This window comes from Pseudorasbora parva, chromosome 2 (genome assembly GCF_024679245.1).
Source record: "Pseudorasbora parva isolate DD20220531a chromosome 2, ASM2467924v1, whole genome shotgun sequence".
Taxonomy (NCBI): domain Eukaryota; kingdom Metazoa; phylum Chordata; class Actinopteri; order Cypriniformes; family Gobionidae; genus Pseudorasbora; species Pseudorasbora parva.
In genome coordinates, this window is record NC_090173.1 from 22939852 (window position 1) to 22960498 (window position 20647).

At 37.6% G+C, this 20647-nt stretch overlaps 1 protein-coding gene across 1 annotated transcript in view; it reads right to left on the reverse strand.

Annotated features, from left to right (window-relative positions):
* tanc2a (tetratricopeptide repeat, ankyrin repeat and coiled-coil containing 2a) overlaps positions 1-19766 on the reverse strand; it is a 180278-nt gene extending 160512 nt beyond the window's left edge. Inside the window, exon 1 of the mRNA XM_067412541.1 lies at positions 19452-19766. The gene's annotated coding sequence lies outside the window, so the exon portion shown is untranslated. The remainder of the gene's footprint in view (positions 1-19451) is intronic.
* Between the last annotated feature and the right edge of the window lie 881 nt (positions 19767-20647).

Here is a 20647-nt window from a genome sequence, read left to right on the forward strand (position 1 = left end):
TAACTGAGGATTATCTGCAGCGGCGAAGGCTACACCTCATGCACACTCCGAATTCCTGTAAAAGAAGTTCGCATTTGGAGAGTCCTACTCACTTTTTTGAAATGAGAGCCTTATGACGTATGCAGCCTTCAAATGCGTCCTTCTTTCATCGTGTTAAACCCACTAATAGCTCGCCAGGTGGATAAGGCAGTCTGTGATTGGTTCCCGCATAAGTGTAACAATAGCAGTAGAAATTAATGTACAGGTTTCCAGTCGCAGGGTGAAATCAAATCGCCGGTAGTTCAGGCTGGGTTTACCCAGTCTAGTTGATTTTTACATTTTGTTGATTTTAAAGATTATCTTTCTAAACCAACCATGTAAGTGCAATTTATCGAAATTATCGAAATATCGATTGATGTTAAAAAGAGTTATTAAATGCAATAACTTGTGAAAACAACTCCTTGCAATCTTGCACTTTCTGACAAACACCGAAGCGTGCGCACAAGACGCCTCTCTGAAAGCATGTGATGTGATCCCTTCAGTTCTGTTTTGTGTCTTGTTACACTCGAACTGTCAAACACACACACAGTTATGTCAAAATGGCTGTCTTGAGGAGTATTAATGTAAACAATGCAAAGCAATGTTAATGTAACGAAACCGAATGCGTGTCAATAGGATCCGCGCATTGGGTCTTAAAGCGACAGCCTGCTAATAATACAGTAAACCTGTCAAACAACAAGAAAAAAAAAAGAGAAAATCTAAAATGCTCTTTAAATAACCTTTGTAGCTTTATTATGTATCAGTGTACATTTAATTCATGTGAAGTTTTACCGTTTTTAATAACAGATCAATTAAAATAATCGTCCACCCCTAGTTCAGGTGTCTTTGTTTATCTGGATGTTCTTGATGTGAAGTTTTAGGTTGATATAACTATATATTACCAAGTCAAGCAAAGAATTTTCGGTATTTATTAAGTTACATTTGTTTGTTTGTTTACATTGATGTTCCTGAAGAGATATGTGTCCATTGTTTTATAATAAAAATTACATGATGCCAGTAAAATAGTCATTTATGACGAGAGTGCCCCTAAAAAAAAAAAAATCTACATCATAACAGCATTTGTAACCTTTAACTGCTTTGTAATGAAAATCTTTTCTTATCTTGACAAAACACATAATTTCTAAATCATATATCATTTGAAAGGTCTGAGTCTCGGTGTTCCATATTTGGTGACTGTTTTATGATGCAAGTGATATTTGGACAGAAATTTACAGGAAAATACATCAAATAAACAATCAATGGAAATTGAATGACACCCGGTGGCTATTTTTGGTATAGCGCCTAAACAAAATCTCATGGGGACTTCAATTTTTGTGATATAAACTTCAAATTTGGAACACAATTTGGTTAGACATATGGCTTTGATTTCATAATGATTTTAGAGTAAAACATTTTTTGTAAAATATTTATTTTATAGAAAATAAATAATATTTAGTACTGTATTTTTCATTTTAAATAAATTTAAACTTCCATAACTTTTGTATAATTTTATATTTTGAAATGCTTTCACTTCAGTAATAATCTGCTGATTCTCATCTTTAAACCAAGACCAAACTTTAGTCTATATTCCAAAGCATTCATGAATTACAGCCCTTTAAGTTTGGATAGTGCATTTTCATGACTATTTTTAAAAAGGGGGAGGCGTATCACATATTGAAGAGCGCATTATTTAAACAAGGTATTGCATATCTCATTTTTCTTCATCATCACATAGCCCTACATGTAAGAATCAAACTTTTGTTAGGTCTAAGAGCTTATTTTCTGTAATAATCCAAAAGCCAATGGAAAAATCCCTTAAAAATGTATTTCAACTTTTAAACCATTGCCTAGCTGCAAAAAATAATTGTATATGCCTAATTTCTTTTTATCCGTAAAATTTAATGGAGAAGAACTACTGCAAATTATATTACATCAAACAATCATATCTTGTGCTGCTTTTTGAACCTCTCTCACAAATAGCATTGCATTTTTTAGTCGGTGTCAAATTTAAAATAGCTATTTTTCAAAAAAGCTGATCAAGAAGCGGTAAGAAGGTTTACGTCTCAGCCCCTGCAGGTTGTGTTTTGCAGATGGATTGTGACAGAAATCAACAATAGGATTCTAAAGGATTGAATTGGGGAGTGTTAATCCGTGACGAGAATCTAAACAACATGGCTTGACATCATGAGTGAAGATGATGGGAACCAGAGCGAACTCATAAATGTTTCAGCTCAATCCATAAGGTATCTGTACTTCCTTTGTGCATGCTAACAAAGGCAGTCAGTAAGGTTTATTGAAGCTAGTGTAAACAACGTTCAACTGCGCAGGCACATTTTACTCTCCACCACCCCCCGGCACAGCGACACACCCTAAAACACACACAAAACACAGAATGTTTTATCACTAGCTGATTTCCATACTCGCTGTCATCTCACCTGCCTGCTGGGTGTTGTGGACCAGCCAGCGCATGCTAAACGTTTGTTCACAAAGCGTTTCTACTTGACTTTCATTCCTTGCCTTTGTAGCACATTCAATCACTCAGTCGTTCCCATTGCGATACACTCTTTTATTACAATTCTCTATCTTTATCTTGTTTCCTGAGCTTGTTTTTCTCAGCCACTCCCTTCTTTTTCTCAGTATGTGTGCGCTCTTGGGGTTGAGTTTTCTCTCTCAGCTAGACACTCATTAATAATCCAGCGTAGTGCTGGAATCCACCAGCTCCTCAGAGGGAGTCTACGACTCCAGTGAAGCAAAGAGTGCTATCCATACATCCATACATCCTTCCACTATCACTTTGCTTCTCCACCTGCATGGAGATGGAGAATTTGCACAAACTGTGAGGAGAGAAGTATGCTAGCCATCTAAGCAATGTCATATCAAAGAGTGCCCGTGCAAATCTGCGGATTTGAAGCCGAGGAGGCTGATTGGTTGCTCCCCCAACGAAGGAGACAGAATGAGGACACGCTGGGGCTGGTTCTTCATTCAGCGGCATAATAAACAGCACATGCTGCTCCAGCACTAAAGGAGGGGGCGGGATCACACACAAACTGAGGAATTAAACATGAGCATTGTGGAGGTCACGCCCACTTATATACTATGTGTTTTATGGCTGGCTTTGAGCAGGCAAATGTGCATGACATTTTTTTGTTGATGTCAGCAGAAATACTGACATCAACGAAACTAGGTGCAGTAGATACATAAATGGCTCATTCCCACCGAGTGGTACGGTTCAGTATAGTTCAGTAGTCAAGTCAAGTCAACTTTATTTATATAGTGCTTTTACAATACCGATTGTTACAAAGCAGCTTCACAACGTTAAACAAGAAAATATAGCAACAAAATTTGATTCAGCTGTACAGTTGTTCTGGAGAAAACGGTGATGTTATCAGCTCATTTCAATTTATCATATAGCGACAATGTGAGCAGATCAGTAATATAGTTGATAGTGTTAATTTAGTAGTTAATTTTATTTGGATATTTATTTCGAAATTTTAGTGTCTGAGCAAGTGAGCAAGCCAAGCCAAAGGCGACAATACAGTGCACAATTCCGCCGTTCCATTATCAGAAGTTAGTACCCTAATTCCAAAACGTACCTTGCTACTTTTTTTTTGCCACCCTTCCGTTGGGATACCTAGCAAAGTAGTCCGGTACTAAAGGGTGGAGCTGGACATTGATTGGTTGACAGAGTATCATCACTTGGAAAGATTTTTTTTGTGTTGCAAAGTTTCCTTTGCAGTCTGCAGCATCAATATCTGCTGTAGGCCATCCATTGTTGTTTACCGTGTCGCGGTCTTCGCACGAGTGATCGCTACACCAGGCCGATCATAAAGGTACTGTTGCCGGTGGAAACCCAAGCCAGATCAGGGTTTAATGATCATACTGTACTGTACTAAACCATACCACAACACACTGCTTAGTGGAAACAAGCCGTTATATACTATATCTTTTATGGCTGGCTTTGAGCTGGCAAATTTGCATTTCCTAGTCTAACGTGAACAATTATGGCCAAAAAAAAGCAAAACGGTTATAGCTGATGAATGGCAAGAGCACTGTTTAAAATAGGAAGCAGAAATGCTGACGTCAACAAAACTGGATGCAGTAGATACATTAAGAAAGTCTTAGACTTGAGAAAGAGGTCCATTGTTGTGCTATATAAGGGTACTACCATCGGACAATCACAGAGAAGGAAGAGAAAGCTTCTATTAAAGTGCTTCCACTATCTGCACTGCACTGACACTATAGTCAGATTCACCTAATATGTCCCAGGCTTCTCAGGACACAAGCTTGTGATTTGCTAATTATACTGTATGGTCATTGCTCATCCTTGACCCGGCTTATTGTGCTTTATACAAGTTAGACACATTCTTGGATAAACTTTTATTTTATTTAATTTTTTTTATCAGGGTTAATTTTGTTAACTAAAACTATTAAAAACAATTGTTAATTGAATACATATTGGATAAACTCAAACTAAACAAAATTAGACAAATGTTACTGACTGATTGAAACAAGTTTAAAATCAAAGCAGTAAAATTACCAAGTGGAAATAAGGCCATCCTTAAAAATATTCTTGTTTGCCGTAACCCGACCGACTCTGTCAATTTAGGGCCGACTCAATTTTTTATTTTTTTTTCCTTTTAGTCCGACCGACTTGCCGGTTGTAAATTGGCTTTAAGACCGACCAATTTCTTTTTTTACTTTTCAAACAACTAATACAACAGTAATAAAATAATATGAATTATATTTTAGTAAGTATTATAAATGTATAAATTGCCTGGGCCATACAAACGAAGGCTACGTTCTTTCGTTTATAGAAAAACCCGTGACGTCATCTATGTTTACACTATGGTTAACGGATGTCACACTACGGCATGTGCGTTCGTTTCGGCTCGGCTCATACTCTCATTCACTGTAACGTTAGACTGTTAAAGCCCTGACGGAGATTTCGCCGCATTGTGTGACAGGAGCATGGACAGGAGTCAGGACCATGCACGTTACACACACCGGGCAAACGCACTGCAGAAGGGAGGGCTTAGTTTGAGCCCCTGCCCTTTTTGAAAATGAATCAAAAGTGCCGCTCTCAACATTTATCATTACTATATTGTGGCGAATAAAACTGATTTTGAATTATTATTAATATAACAACGTGTACAAAACAGTAACAAATGGCGGAAAAGCCGTTTATCTTGTCTCTGTCAGTCTGAAATGTCTTTGTCATAACGCGTTGCTATGGGTAGCGTGTGTTCTGCTCGACCGCAGCGCGTGGTGGGAGCGGCGGCACTGGTTGTTAACTTGAAAATAATGCTTTATGTATGGTTCTATCGATGGATACACGTGCACTACAACAGCGATAATAAAAGAAAACGTGGGCAAAACGGTCTATATTTGTAAACTGTGTTCAATGCATGCGAGTGCTGCCGTATGACCAGTCATTTTCGCCATCATCACTCAGTATATTCGCCAGAAGACGCGAATGAGAACCCTGCAGTAAGAGAAGATCTGTCTCTGTGCGCAGCGCGCGCACGTCTCACAGCGCGCAAATATTGAGTTCTTTCAAGTCTTGCGTTTGAACGGATAAACTCACACAAAAAGTATGTCAACATGTCGATCTTGATGAGTATCCATCAGACAGTCTGTATATGCCTTAAGAGAACTTTATACAGTCGAGAAAGACGATGCATATCTCTGTATTAGGTCTTAAAGGGGCAGTAGCCTTTACTGCTGTCTGTCAAACAAAAGATAAGGACCCACTCACTGCTCTTGATTGAATAGCTGGTTATAGCTACTTAATTAATTGAATTCATAAAAACAACTTTTTGCTTTTTAATATTCAAATGCACTAGTCTATATCACCAGATGCGTTGGTCTGGCAAGAAGTGCAAGCCACTTCAGAGACACAGATAGTTGCGTGTGTTCTGAGTTAACACAATCGAGCATAAAAATAAGAAACATATCACGGGAAAATACTAAAACGGGAAGACAGCGGGAAAAGAGCTAAAATACATGAGAAACCCGGAAAAAAAGGGAGGGTTGACAGCTTTGAGTCAATGACAGCTAGCTGGTGGTTGGACCCTTTTCTTAAAGAATGCACCTGAAATTTATGCAATAAACATGTTTTTGACAAATATTTCAATTTGTTTGTGGTCTATATAGGCTGCAATTAGCCTACACGCCCGAAGGCACGGCTTTAAGACCCAGTCAGTGATGTCACGATATGCCAATTTGTTTAAATTCATACCTATGTAATCACCATCACCAAAAATGTACATTTTTTTTTGTATTAAAATTTGAAAAAAAAAATATAGACCTACCTACCGACCCTTTTTTTAAAATTTTTTACTGTTACTGCAAACCAAAATATTTTTAAGGATGGCCTAAACTGAAACTGAACTAAAACATTAAACTTAAATGGTAATATTTAAAAATAAATTAATTAATAAGCGACAAAAGCATGCAACAAAATTACTAAAAATACGCAGTTAAAAATGTATGTATCCAACTAAAAAAATGTTTTAGTGATTGATCACATCTAAATTTTTCAGTTGGCCAAATTAAATTTTTATGAATTGATGCAATTTAATTAACAGAAATTCAATTTGGCCAACTGAAAAATTCAGATGTGATCAATCACTAAAAAAAAAATCAATTGCAGACCTGAATTTTGTTTTTACAGTGTAATGAAAACTAAAGATATAAAAATAAAGGCAAATTATTGATTTATATTAATAAAAACAATATTATAATTAATATTTTATATTTATATTAATATTTAACTATATACTATATTAGTATGTAAAATAACACTGTTTCTTAGCTTCCGTGTTTATTTGTATGGTTAAGCTTTGTGTTATGTTGAAGGCCTGGACCAACCAAACACCATCAGTAGGTTTAAGAGGTAGGTTAGTAGGTTAGGTCAATGGTTCTTCTCATTCACTAATAAATGCATACACGGTGTTAATTTCACAAACAAAAAAGTTTGTAGGATCATGTTTTAGGCTTTTAGGACCAAGTGATCCCAGTTTGTATGAATTTAATATATGGCTAGTGAATGAACCTGTTAGACATTAAATAACATTCATTTTAAAGTGGCATTTAAAGGATGTTGGTCAAGGAATGCACTAGTGCAAATCACTTGCTTATCAAAACATCACATTTAAGTCCCATTTTATCCATGAAACTGCTTGAAGCAAAAACTTAAATCTAGGCCTAAGGTGTTACAGTAAACATGGTACTACATCCGAGTCATACAAGCTGACATCTCTAGAATAGCTTCATAGTGAGGATAATCCATACCATTGGGGCCAAAACTGTCCAACGCAGCTGTGTTAGCACAACAGTGATGGCTCTGTTAGCGTACCTAGCATTGTTTCACACAAAAATGACAGAGCACCTCGGCTGGACACTTCACTATGAAGACTTCTACAAGAAAGCAGTCTTTTCTACACTTGCACAGCTGTCCGTTTAAGGATAATGCAAGCCTGAGATTATCTTCAGGGGAAACAGATGTCGTACGGTAGAGATATTTCTCACACGCTTGGCTCTTTAATAAAGAAAAGAACCCACTTGCGCGGAACAGAAGTCGTGGCAGCCTTCCTGTTTGTTCCTTCAGCCCAAAGGGTCTTGTTTCTGCACGGACATTTTCTGAGAAGGAACAGACAGTGACAGCAGAGGTCAAAGGTATCTTATTTCAAAAAGCATTGAATACAGGAGAACAATAATAGTCATGACACTGCCTTCTGGTAGAAGTGTGTGAACTGTGAAGGTCACGTCTGAAGATCATGATCACTGCACAAAACATCACATCAAGTAAGTGCTTTAGCTTTATGACTGGAAAAGGAGCACTTTTTTTCTTTTTTCTGAAGGGATCATTATTTGGTGAATCTTCATGGGCAAAAGTAATCCACGCAATTTGGGAACAGGATTCACCACATTGATCAACAGAAGCTTGTTTGAAAATGCTTGGTTTGAAAGTGACTTCTGTGTGAGCTGTGCTTCATACGCTGTTGCTCTATTGACAATAGACAACTGACCTTTTTTGCTCACAAAGTTGTCCTCACAATCATTAATCAAAATAGAACAAATCCCTTTTATGCTGATATCACTAAACATTTTGGCAGGTTTTTAAGCGCTTTTTCATGTTGGTTTCAAGAGTTACTTTTTAAACTAGATAAACATGCCAACATCCCTAGTATAAACAGTACTGTCATCAATAGCAGTAATCAAACAATAAGCAAAAACAAAAACTGTATATTTTACTTTCACATTAAGTGGATACTTCTATAAAACCCAAGCTAGTAGGAGTCATATTCGTAAATGGCAGGGAAAACAACACGAATGACATTGTCGGTCACATAATGGGAAGATGCTGGGTTAAGTAATGTGGAATCATACTACATACACTACTGTTCCACTACTGTTCTAATCGTTTAGGGTCAGAAAGATTAAGAAATAAAGGAGTAGTTTAGATTTTAAAGGAAAATTACCCCATGATTTATTCTACGTGCTGTAAGCGGTGGGCCAATCACAACAGACTGGATCATCTGGCCAATCAGAACGGAGTAGGCTCGCTGAAAGGAGGGATTTAGAGAGACTAATTCACCCATCAAGTTGTTTGACAATCATTGAACAGCCTGTTCTCTTATAAAATGAAACAAAATATCTTAATGGGGGGCTTTAAAGTGGAGGTTGATTATGATTTAACTTTTTTTTATTTGAACATAAAGAACATCTTCAAAATGTTGGATTGATCAAAGTTCAAATAAAAGACAGATGCATTCTTTTAAAGAAATTGCTTTCTAAGGTCTGCAACATCACCAAGTGACATCACCAACCCTAAAATTTACATATGCCCTGCCCCCGGGGACACGCAACAAAGGCCGTGTTAAGAAGAGAAAGAGTTGTGTGTTGTTGCCATGCCACCAAAATGCTTTAATTTTCACCCTGATTGCTGTCCTCTTTGTTCAACCTATAAGGACACTGGACTTGGGGAACAATGGTTACAATTTATTTTCAACTCAATTCCTGAACATAATAATCCAAATATAGCTCTCTGTGCTGCACATTTTATGGAGGACAGCTTCCTCAATCAGCGCGAGTTCAATGCCAGATTCGCAAAAAACTTGCCCTCAAAGATGGAGCAGTTCCCACTTTAAAAGCAGAAGCTGATGTGTATGGGCCACAACCTGTAAATGGTTGATGTGTTTTCCATGAATAGTTTCTATTGTTATTTTTATGCTGTAGCAAGGACATAAACAAAGGGAAATGCTATCTGGCTCCGCTACCCAGTTACCTAATTGCTAATTCTAATTTATCCGACAAACACCTACAAAGTTATTTTTAATTCCACTTGCAAACGTCGAATGTTGGTGATCAGTGTAAATACAGGCATGCTAAACATGGTTCTGTGTTTGATTTGTCCACTGTAATAAAGCTATGGTTAGTCTTCGTAATGGTCGTATCGTTCAGGTGACAGATATTTGGCTACACTCGTTCTATAAAAGACAAAACTAACTGCTATACAGTCAGTAACAATTAACATCTAGTCTGTAATCAAATAATCCCTTCGAGAACTGTAGCATCATTTGTTAAAATAATTATTTGAAGAAAAACACACACACACACACACACACACACACACACACCTGGAGCAGTGGGTAGCCATTTTGCTGAGGTGCCCGGGAAGTGAATGAGGGTTTAGCCTTGCTTAAATAATTTCCTGACAGTGTTGAGAAATAAACCTGCAACCTTCTGGTAAACAGTCTGACTCGCTAACCATTAGGCCCAGACTGCCCTTGTTAAAAGTCCAGTAGGCAATTTTTGAGAAGTAGGGGGGCGTCTGCTGGTGACGCGAGAGTAGAGAGCGAGTGAGCGAGCGAGCAAGCAAGAGGATGATTTCAAGAAAGACTGAGAGACATTGCAAAAGAGAAAAAGGTCAGAGGAATATCACTGAAAAAAGAAGGGTTCAGGCAAGAGCTTTAGGACTCAAAGTAATATAAGAAAAGCTTTCCAGCACTAGAAAGACCCAAGCACTCCGTTTCTACTCGAATTCTTGCATGTATAAGTGTGTACTGCATGTTAAGTTTTTGTTTTTCCTAGCTCATTATATTCCACAAAGCATTATTTTGCTACATTGCTACACTATGTTGCTGCCTTTACGCGCTATCAGAAATGTCCTTCATGATTATGATTACTCGAGTCCAATCTTTAACTAAAAAACTATTAAATAATTCCTTTAGCATATGAAGGCAGCATTAACTGCCGGACCCCGGACACATCCGCCATGTTTGTAGTTTTGAACACATTTTATTAGTGTTTGTAGTTACCATCAGTGATGGTACTTTGAAAAGTAATGCATTACAATATTTCATTACTCCCTCAAAAAGTAACTTTTTCTAAGCATTACTTAGATACTTGTTAAGAAAAGTAATCTGTTACATTACTTTTGCATTACTTTTTTTTCTCACCTGGGCTGGGCTTGTTTTTATATATAATAAAAAAAACTAATGTAAGCAAATGTAAAGACCCTTTCACACCAAAAGTAGATAAGCCTCAAGTAACTTCCCCAATAAAAACAAAACATACTTTTTTGCGTATGGGTTAACTGAATCATTAAAGGTCAGCAGCAAGACATCTGTCAATAAAGTGAGATGCACACAAATATTTGATTAATTATTGGAGGTTTGCATTTCACAGATTTTATTAATTTTGAGGAATACTGATTTTTTTTTTGTGCAAATGAGATTAGTAAATGCACACTAAAACTACAATAACCATCATGTTTACACACAACGACTCGACACTTACGATTTATTTCAGCACTGGGACAAGAGAGCTGTCATTCAATAAATGGAAAAACAAAGTAACTTGTGTTACTTATTTGAAAAAGTAACTCCGATATTTTGCTGTAAATTTTAAAAGTAATGCTTTACTTTAATAGTTACTTGAAAAACTAATCTGATTATCTAACTTAAGTTACTTGTAATGAGTTACCATCAACACTGGTTACCATTCTATTTAAGATGAATAGTATGCGAATTGGGACACAGCAATAGACTCTTGCATTGCATGTTTGTGCATTTTGGTAGCGGAGCAATGAAGGGAGGGGTGTGTTTGTTTTGGTTGATTTCAAATATAAACAGTCTCTCTCATAAATCGCGTACTGCACCTTTAAATGAATGCAGACAGTATGCAAATCCAAATGCAACTCAAATGAAAGCAGCCCGGAGATGGCAGGGAGAGGGGCATGAAACCAAGTGTGCAAACAGTCAAACGTTCTCCAAGTGTTTGCACACACACAGACTCTCCCACACATCCTCACTCACTGCTGTCACCAGCTGGACCAGGTGGTGATGTTATATTAGCACTAATGAATATGGAAAAAAACTTGAATTAATGAGCTGCATATTGAAAGAACACCCTCAATTTCCACCAAGTTACAGAGATGGACTTACACACACACTACGGTTTCACACTTTGCGAGAGGTGAACGATGTTATTAAACTAGAGTAGCCAGAGAAGCAAACACAAAAAAGGGTGACGTCTGCGTCGTAATTGAAACATGTCCACACTTTCAAATGCAAAACAGAGCCCGTCGTTTAACAGCCTCCCTCCAGCTCTCCAAGACAGGGCAGTTACTGTGGCCTCAAGCAAAGGGGTCAAAGGTGACCGGACAGACATCTGCCACAACAATGAGTTAGACTGTCTGACACAACAGACCAGTGCAGATTTACAGCACGCATGTTTGAAAAGCCTCCACTTCTCCTTTCTGCTGCTTGCTTAACTTCTGGGTTTCAATGGATGATTGTGGAGCTGTGGTCAAAACAAAGAACAAAAGAACACTAAACATGCGGCAATGATTTTTTCATCATCACTTAAACGTCAGCCTTTGTTTGACCAACAGCCTGAATCATGCGAGTCAGCAAATATGAAGGCACAACATCAGCAGAATGAGCAAAAGTGAGATAATCTGGATGCGTGACTAACAGATCTTTGAAATCACAGGCCATCTGCTACAAGTTATGAATTAAATCAAAATGGGAAAAAAAAATCAAAATAGGCTTCAACAGTTATTCAACAGTCCCAATAGCATAAGGAGACAAGTTCAGACCAAATTTTAAAATACTAGGCATTATACACTTGGCGACTTTATAAATGGTTACAGAGAAAAACTGGCCATCATACACTAAACGACTAAGGACCACACACTACCAGACTTTTAAAATCGTTCCGAACACAACAATAGCACACAGAAACACGCGCCTCGTTGCTAGGAGATGCACACATCTCAAAGGAAGATTCGAAGGAAATTACCATAGCAGTTGAAAAAACAAGGCAAGTTAATTTCGATGCTGTCTTCTTGGGTGACATGGTCACAGCAACAGATAACAACAGGAGTTATGGGTATGTCAGTTGTTTTTATCTATGTTGTTACCGTATATTAATCCATTATTAATCATATCAACCATTCGGCTATTGGCGTTCATACCATTTATCCACACTGTAAAAAAATAATGTTGTTTTTTGTTGGTTTAACTTAAAAAAGTAAGTAACCTTGTTGCCTTAAAAATTTTAGTTTATTGAAATTAAAAATTTGAGTTGATACAATGAAGGAAATTTGTTTAATAAAAAGAAACTCAAAATATTATTGTATCTGAACCACATAAAAAATGTGATAAATCATGAAAATAGCACTATTTGGCATGTTTCACTGCGTCATCAGAAATACACACACAATACCCAATATGCTTACAAAATCTTTTAATAATATTTTAATAAAGGTTGTCGAATCTCAAAAAAATGTCATTGTATTAACTCAAAATTGTAATTTCAATGAACTCAAAATTAAGGCAACCAGGTAACTTTTTTTCTAAATATTTTTTTACAATGCACTGTGCCTATCATACACTACACGATTGTCTGTAAATTCTGAACTCCAGACTTTTGGCAAATATCGTCGGCTTATTGCATTCATAAAAAATGTTGCATGTTTAAAAATGAGCAAAAGTCATGTAGTGTATTCCAGCCATAATGAGATATTTCTCCTCAAAATTTAAATTAGCCCATAATTTACTCACCCTCAAGCCATACACTGTAAAAAGTTATTTAGAAAAAAAAGTTACCTGGTTGCTTTAAAATTTTGAGTTCATTGAAATTAAAAATGAGAGTTAATACAAATGAACATTTTTTTGAGAACCGACAACCTTTATTAAAATATTATTTAAAGATTTTGTAAGCATATTGGGTAATTGTGTTTTATTTTGGATGATGCAGTGAAACATGCCAAATTGTGTTATTTTCATGATTTATCAAATGTTTTATGTGGTTCAGATACAATAATATTTTGAGTTTCTATTTATTAAGCTAATTTCATTCATTGCATCAACTCAAATTTTTTATTTCACTAAACTCAATTTTAAGGCAACCAGGTTACTTATTTTTTAAGTTAAACCAAAAGTTTTTTTTTTACAGTGTACTTGGTGTATATGACATTCTTCTGTCAGACGAATACAATCGGAATTGTATATTAAATGTCCTGGCTCTTCCAAGCATTATAATGGCAATGATTGGCAGCCCAAAAAAGTGCATCCATCTATTATAAAAGAACTCCACACGGCTCCGGCGGGTTAATGAAGGCCTTCTGAAGTGAACCAATGTTTTTTTTTTTGGAAGAAAAATATCCATATTTAAAATGTAATAAAGTAAAATATCGAGCGTCTGCCAGACCGCCTTCTGCATTAATTTAAATTAAAAAAACGTAACTGTGCGACAATGACGTCAGACGTACCACAAGCATTTTTAACTGCGAGAGGAGTTACACTTTCTTCATAAGTTAAATACAGAAGGTGGTCTGCCGAAAGATAGATATTTTATATATATATTTTTCTTACACAAACCCATCGGTTCACTCCAGAATGCCTTTATTAACCCCCGGAGCAGTTAGGAAAACTTTTATAATTATAAATGTGATGGATGCACTTTTTTGGCCTTCAAATTTTGGCCAGCCATTCATAGCCATTATAATATAAAGCCATTATATTCATCTGAAAGAACAATGTCATATAGGATGGCTTGAGGGTGAGTTAATTCTGGGTTAATTTTCATTTTTTGGGTGAACTATCCTTTTAACTCTCATTCCAGCTGCTGGACCTGGGGTGTAAGATATAGTAGATCACACTGAACAAAAGCTTCATTGGGTGGTTGATTTCATTTATCGAAAGCCTGTCGGATCGGAGATGGATTCTGCATTTAACCTGCAGCCACTGCCCACGTGCCACTGGCATAACGCGCTAGAAAGATTACGGGAAGCATTCAACTTAACAACACAGCGAGAAGGAGACGGTGTATGCAAGATGAGGAGAAGATTTGGAGTCAAAGAGCTATCGTATCGAATCAGAGGGCTCCAGTCGGCCTCTACACTAGAGGTGACAGCACAGAAGGCCTGTGTTTACAAAAGGCATGTCTTCAACATTATCAGAGGAAGCTTGTTTTCCGACCACAGATGCTAAAAGACATAATATGTATATAATGTCAAAGCAACTCCGGAAACATTTGAGCTGTGGGGATTATGTGGAAAACATTCTTTTGAATCAAGACATTTGTTCCCTGACCTCTCCCCTTTTACCAAGAATTTTATCTTAATCTAATATCTATGACAATAAAAGTAATAAAAACTTGTTAAACAGGTTTAGTAGTTAGGGTACTCAAGTCACATGCTCATGTTTGCACCAGCAGTATATCCACTCAAGAGGTGCTTCTCAAAGCAAAGAAAACTAAGTACACAAATTCTTATAAGTAACTGACTAGTGGCTGAGTCAAGGTAGGACATCATCCGGATTAACTGGATTTAAAGCGACAAACTGGTTGTATCGGACACTAGGGTAATGAGGATTTAAAGGGATAGTTTAACCATCATTCATAAATGAAAATTCTGAACACAAAAGAAGATATTTTGATGTCGGTAACCAAATGGTGGCTTCCCATTGACTTCCATAGAAGAAGAAAAATTCAGGTTTGGAACAACTTGAGGGGTGAACTATCCCTTTAAAAGGAAATTATGCTAGGGAAAACTGACTTTTCATTCAATAGGGAGGAAATGCGGGAACTGCTGAATGCGGCACATAAGCAAAAAGGGAAAGTTATTGAGTTTGTAGAAACATGACTCGTTAGGCAAATATACTAGGCAAATTATGTGGCTTCAGTAAAAGGTGCTCATATTCACACTCGTTTCCTTGTGAACAAGTGGTCTGGTCACACCATGTACTTTTGTTTAAAAAAATAATTCACTTGTCATTCATTATTTACTCTGTTGTTCCAAACTGGTATGACTTTTTCATCCAATTTTTTTTATTTTATTTACTTTAATCCACTGTATGACTTTTTTTTCAGTGGAACACAAAAGAAGATTTAAGAATATTGATGTCCAAACAACATGACATGAAAAAAATTTCATAACGCATATTTTTCATAACGACTATCCTACAACAATTCGAGATGGAAACATTAAAATCATCATGCAGATATTACATTTTAATCTAAGATAATTTCAAAAGGTTAATGAAAGAATTAAGGTCAGTTCAGGCAACACATTTTTACAATCAGATCGTGCTTTTCAGCAGATTGACAAGCTTTATGGAAGAAAAAAAGTGCAATTTAACAGGGTTAAAGACAACAAAACAACAGCCAACCCAAAAAGCAAAGCAAGCCTTGGGGATGTCAATGAGTTGAGAGACAGCTTTATCAGGCAATACTGTACACAATCATAAGAGTTTTTATGTATCCTCCTGACTAATACTGGCTTAGGAAGCATCTAGGGTATGATCTAGGAACACAGTAACCTAGATTTTAAACTCCCTTGTGCCTGGTCTCCATGGACCAAAGTAGCCAATGCTGGCCTGAACGCCGGTTTAAACTGAGAGTAGACAATGGCACAGCATTGGGCCAAAACAAATACAGATTCTACAGGTTGGCCCTGACATTCGATGCATTTGATGACCCAAAGTTCCTCACTTGCAGCTCCATCACAGATATCAGAAAGAGTAGAGTGCCACTGACAAATAGGTTAATTGAATCATACCCACAGGAATGTATGAAATAAATGAGAAAATAAGAGTCAGGAGACAGACCTCAGGCGTCCCTGGAGTTAGGCGGTTTCTTTGATCAGCCTACGGGGGCTGGCGGGGCGCATCCTTCAGTCTCACGTTTGGGATTGAACGGAATCAACATGGACTGCAGAATCTGATCCCAAAAACCCAATGTGATGTTGATGAAAGGCTATAAAGCTCAACCCAGAGCAGAAGGACCAAATCAATAGGAACTAGCATAAACACAAACAAGCTTGATTTTCCACACAAAAGATCAAGTTAAAAACAGTATTCTGGAAAGGTATGTGAAAGCAAAAATGAACACAATCATTCAACTACAAAATGTGGCGGTAGATGAGGCAAGACATTTCAATGCATTTAAATCACCGTGGGTTTTTCTACAGCTGCACACCACTCTAAGCTGCCCTACATCTGTTGCTTCTCGCATAATTAAAGTCACCCGAGTCTGGAGAGCAAAAATTTGGGGACCAAAGCCCACCAATTCACTACAGGACTCTGCTTCTGTTTCATAGACTCTGCCTTGCATTTGCTTTTTTTTTTTATTGATAAATTCCAAAGATATACTACAGTCTTAATAATTATGGTTCCAAAAGTGTTTTAGTGATGCCAATGAAGAACCATTTTTTAAATATGAATTGAACAAACAAAATATTCCATGGAAGGCTCGTCATGGATTCATCAATGCCAATTAAGAACCTTTATTGTATTATATTGTATGTATCAATCCACACACACACACACACACACACACACACACACACACACACACACACACACACACACACACACACACAGTCCTGTGATACTGAAAAGATGCAATCGTGGAGTCCATCCTTGTAATTTACTATATAACACAGAATGTAAATTTGGCAACATTTGACAGAATAAATCAAAAGGATGTACACAAAGTCCATAGATACACTCAACGTTCTTCACTACAACCCGCCAAAACAAACGTTTGGTTTAATTTGAAGAAATTATTACAGAGTTATCTATACATTGTACAGTGCGTTTAATATCGGGGGGGGGGGGGGGGGGGGTAGGACAATCATTGTTAAAATTGTAATACAATTAACTTGTTAAAGATTTACAACTAATAGGATGTCTAATTAGTTAAATTCAAAAACCTTTTACAATTGAATGTGTCGTATTGAAATTTTATCGGGCCCTACAAATATAAAATAAAGCTCATAGAGAGTATTTTCAAACCCCCACCAAACTAGCATCCTGGTTACACTCATGGCAATGTGCAGCAAACAGGGCGAAAACAGACCCCATAAAAATGTCCCCATAGGAGTGCGGAAGCTTCAAAGGCACAAATGTTAAAGAGCAACACCTGGCACGCTTGCCTTTGTGGTGAATTGTTACCTTGGCGACGGGCCCTCCTGTCTGATACTCAAATAACCTCCGGATGCTCTTTTTAAATGATGAGAATGAGATTATGGAGAAAGTATAGATCGCTGCGAGGGACACTCAATGTAAACAACACTGCAGTCGCAGAACACATTCGATCATGCTGCTGCTAGGTTTCACGGGCTTCAGAGAATTCTTTAGTTGTGCGAAGGAAGTTATGAAAGGCAAATCCTAGAGAACTGATCTGAAAAGGGGCAACGACGTTCGTTGTTCGGGGTCAAAACAACACGCTCTGGAAATAACTTGAACTTGAACAATTTGAACAGTGTCAAATATATCAGTTCCTCCTGGCCCTTTGTGCTTCCGTCAATTTGGAATTGAATTTCACTTATCTTACGGCTGAAATGTGCCGTATAAGAAAATATACCAGTCAAATGCCTCTTCTCTCCAAAACAAGAGCAAAAGTTCTCCTACTTCACTGGTGTTTAGTTAAGGACCCCTGGGCCTATTCATCCTGCTCACACACACTACACCGGCCAGCCGGTGAATCAATTTGCAGCGTTTAATTACGATTGGGTGATTTTCTCAGCTGATGCCCCCCAGACCAGAGAAGGCATTTCTCATGTGGTTGCCGGTGTGGAGACACAGAGGAGATGATTTTCTGTGGAAAACTCTCAAGCCCCCAAAACCCAGACGGCACACTAAAATCCTTAATCACTTCACCGCAGCTGTTATTACAGTCAGCAAATCATGTAGAAATTAATATTAAGCATGCTAATCACTTGTAAGAAGGAGTGTATGACCCTTGCCACACCTTTTTTTCCACAATGTTGGGATCAATTTGGATCATGCGTAAATGCAACTTCCCTCTCAAGAAGGAATAACAATCTATGATAAGATTGAAAGATATAAACAACACTCATATGAAGTGTAAAATTAAAAGCCTTTGTTTTGATTACATTAAATACCACAATCAACCCGCTACGGCAAGCCTAGAAGAGCCATCATCAGGTGTGCTTATGTGCCAAAGATAAGGTAAATTGTTTGGCACTCAAGTTCAAAAGTGTGGTGCCACCCCTGCCGAAGACTCCTTAACATTAGGGTGGTAGTAAAGCAGGCGATCTGCCGCATGAAATCCAATCAGAGATCTAAAGATGACAAGGACGTCAGTACACAGTTGCGGTCTGAACTCCCACATTGCGCCCCAGTCAGTGCTGATGCAGAAGGAATTGCACCGTTCTATTCTCTGCATGAACACAATACATGCATGTAATAATGATGGATTACACATAAGGGGGGCGTTATTCCCACCCCCAAAACTCCAATGAGTACAATGTAGACACAAACACATTTTCAGATTAATAACAATACAAAGATTTTCAGGGCTATGCAATATCAGTATATTTGAACACATTTCTAGGAGACCTGGAAAACTATACATGCAGTTATAATAATAGTGGACCCATTATGCACCTCTACTTTCTAGAAATGCCTTTGACTAATGTAACATGTACACACACACATACACAATAATAATAAATAAAATAATTATATATATACACATACACAAGTTTAACACTTATTAAAACAAATAGATAGTATTGTTTATTTATAATAAATAAATAATGTAAAAATAATAAAAACAACCAATTGATGCACGCCCCAAACCTGCCATGCGTCTGTGCCATACACACTGCACGCGCAAGCAATGTTGCCAAATAAGAGCTGTATCTCAGGCTATGGGAGGTTCATTCAAGCTTTCAAAGGAGAAAAATTAGAGCTGAAGGTCTAACTGTCTAACCAGCACTCTGGAATTATTCATAATGTTGTAAATAGGTAAGATGATTCGTTGGTTTTGATTCATCGATTTTGATTAATCAAACACGATGAACGCCGCTAGGAAACGACGTGTAACCGTCGCCCATTTCATGTCAACACTCGGCACGTTATATCATATAGCCATTTGGAGATTGGACCTACCAGTTATGTTCATATGCAGTCGTATGGGATTATATCTGCTGCTCTTCTGGGCTGGTGTCCGTGTATAATGAACCGCTGGAGATGAAGAACACCTTCGCCAAGTGTAAACGCTTCGTCCTTCTGGTTTCCTTTCCTATTAAACGGTAACTCCTAGTTTTCGTGCTTACCAGCCAGCACGTAGCCGATGTAAATGGTCTGCGATCAGAAGATCACGATAAATCAAGAGCGCAGCAGACGGAAGAAGCTCTGCGTGTATCATCAACTGAACTGTAGCGACGCGGTTCTGGTGTGATTTGAAGACGCCGTGCGCATACGGGCGCTCTGCAACAGCTTCTGCGCTGGGGTGGGCGGAGCTTTGTGCATTATTCATGAGGAGGCGGGGACTAGGCTACGTCTGCCTCTCGTTCTCACACACGCTGCACTTTAGCATATGATACCGATAGATTCATATTTACTTTTACACCAGGTTTCACTGTTCTTTTAAAACAGAGTTCGTTTTTTGGAGGTTTAAAATGAATAATAACAAAAGATAATAGCCTATCTAAAATCAACAGACTTCCATTTATGACTAAATATATAGATGGGGCTAAAAACACACACACCCCCCCCCCCCCCCCCCGCTCTATATGAAATATGCTAAATGTGTTTTTTAGTCTGCTTTTTTGTAGGACAAGTTGAGTCATTGATTTTATCTGATCCTCTGTTCCTTAAACTTGCCTATGGGCATCACAGCCTTTCTGAAGCTAATGCCAACCCCTGCGTCATTACTCCTGTTTTCCACTTATATCTGTCACTTAACACTTACAGATGAAAAGGGATTAATGGATTTTAGTATAGCCTGTAATGCACAAGACCTTCTGAATATCTAAGGGCTGAGAATTGAAGTATTTGGCATTTCTGAGGAATTTGTAGATTGCTCTTTTTAATGGACTCTTTCCCCGTGAGCTGTGGTTAAATCAAGAACATTTCTGTGTAAACTCTTTTAAGGTGTAAAAATGTTTAGAGTAACTGACTGAGAACAGGCCAGTGCATAAAATGTGCTTCATTTGGGATCCATTTTCTGGTATTTGTCTTGATGAAAGGGGGGGAAACGCTACAGAAAGAATTCATTAAATGTTTTTTCCCCCTTATAAAATTCTGCATCTGAGGCCATATATGGATTTACTCAATATGCATCTTGCTACACCTTTTTAAGG